Here is a 2,333-nt window from a genome sequence, read left to right as displayed (position 1 = left end):
CAGAGGTTAGCAAGTCCTGTATTTATATATCTATATATTTATATCGCTTTCTAAGAAAGTGCATATTAATGTTTACTTTAAAAGAATGTGTAAATGGTGCTATCAAGAAATCTGATAAATTTTATCCCAGTTTTTTGTGTACCAGTTCAAATGTATGAGATTTATTTTTCTATTGGAAAAAATAAACAGTCTTAAAGCATTAAATTGGTAGATTTTAGTAATTTAACAGTGAATGTAATCCCTATGTCACAGTTTCATTGGAAATTTTCATGTTGGGTCACACAAATTACAACACACATACTGACAAGTCTTACACGGTTTGATGCAAACATTCCCCTTTACGGTTTCCCCTAATGCAAAATGTCTACAAGAGCAGGAACCTATGAAAGCTGAGACAGACATGCTTGAAGAAAAGCTTTATTACAACAGGAAAGCATTGGTCATATAGTGAGACTGATGGTTCTTCATATGGGCAAAAATAATCTTAATCTGTATGTGTATGGTGCACAGGATCCCATACTTGTAAAATAATGCATGTTTTGTTAAATTTTAGATCTTCACTGGGAGGAAACTGAATTTAGCCTTAAGTTTTTCCTCCTTGATTCTGCTTGTTTTCTCATAGGCATTAATATACATAGTTAGCTGCAGTTGTATGTCAGTGCCATTTATACAATTGGTAAGTATTATTGGCATTTAAAAATTCTCATAAGAATGTATAACAGTTCATTAAAGGTTCATGATACTTAATATCAGAATTCATAAAACTATACGGCCTGTATCTTACAAAACAAATCAATGACATGAACAACGTTTACATAAAATATAAAAATTTAAAATAGTTGGAACTAATAAAAATCATCTTCTAAAAAGAATATTGCTACACTGTTTCCTACATGGATATTTAGAAAAATGAAAGTATCTAGCCATGTGCATTTTTTAAATAAATAGCTTTATACATATTATTGACATAGGACAGTTGTCCTGCTATATCGGAGATCTCTAGATAGTGTTGATGTGAAAGCCTAGACAATTTAACACATTTAAATGGGTCTGAGGCATATATGACTATTTTGGCAGTGCTCTGGAGAAATGCCTATTTGTATTTCTTTTATATAAAAAAGTATGTTCATTTTTATTTAAATTATATGCACTATGTATACATGGGTATATAACACCTGTTTTCACTTTTCAGTTTTATGGAAGAAACTCAAGATGCATCATAATCCAACAGCCTGTTCTATGTGCACATGGAAAATTGCTCCTTTTCAAAATGGCTCCCTTTTTCATTTCTTTAAATAAATAAAAAGCAGATCCTGTGTACACATGCTCTTTCTCTAATGCATGGGAAGGCAAATGCAGCTGTTCAGATGTTCTTGGGCTGCAGCTCCCAACAATTCTAGTTAGCATCAATGATGGTGAGAAATGCTGGGAATTAAAGTCCAGTAATATCTGGAAACTCATTTTGTCCATTCCTGCTCTGCTATAATGAATAAAGAAGGTCAGGTAGGCAAGAGCCTATGTGTTCTTAAGTTCTAGGGAGCCAATGATCACAGTATCTCTCTCATAAAAATGAATAGTGAAATATGGTAGCTGGTCATACTGGTTTAAAATAATCTACTCATGTACTTACTCTCCAACATTGCAATTGAAAGGTGATTGCTCTGGATTATGAAATGAGGAAATATTCTTATTCATTGGAGCTCTGTAGTAATAGATAGAAAAATTGCACTCACATTTTATATCACATATGTTCTGCCCATTGCTGATAAATCATAATTAGGAACAGTTCTTTGAATGTTCCAGTGATAAATGATATTGTTTGCAACATATGAACACGATGCTAAATTCTTCACTAACAATCATGAACCTAAAGGGAACAAATCATCCAAAATAAAGGAAGTACTGTGAATTAAAATAATACTCAGTGTCATGAGGGCATTGTGCAATATAAACCCTATTTGTAGTAAACTATGAATATAAAGGAGAACAGGTTGCTATTTTTCTATATCACAATACTAATATGGTCATAACAAATTTCTTCTTTAACATGCAATGTTGAAGTGTTGCGATTTTTAAACCATGTCTACATTATGTAATGCGACTAAGATGAATATTTGCCATTTGCTGGGAAGGAAAATTAAACGTGTAATTGATGGTGGCGGGACCATGTGGCACTTTTAAGCAGTGATAATTTGTATGAATTTACATATTAAAATAATCTTTAATACTGATGTTGCTTGTATTAACTGTTTTTGTTTTTGTTTTTGTTTTTTTTTGTTTGTTTTTTGTCTACACAGGAAAAAGCATTCAATGCAATCAAATGGTTGCTATTC

This window comes from Sceloporus undulatus, chromosome 1 (genome assembly GCF_019175285.1).
Source record: "Sceloporus undulatus isolate JIND9_A2432 ecotype Alabama chromosome 1, SceUnd_v1.1, whole genome shotgun sequence".
NCBI classification, from domain to species: domain Eukaryota; kingdom Metazoa; phylum Chordata; class Lepidosauria; order Squamata; family Phrynosomatidae; genus Sceloporus; species Sceloporus undulatus.
This window is presented reverse-complemented; position numbering follows the sequence as displayed.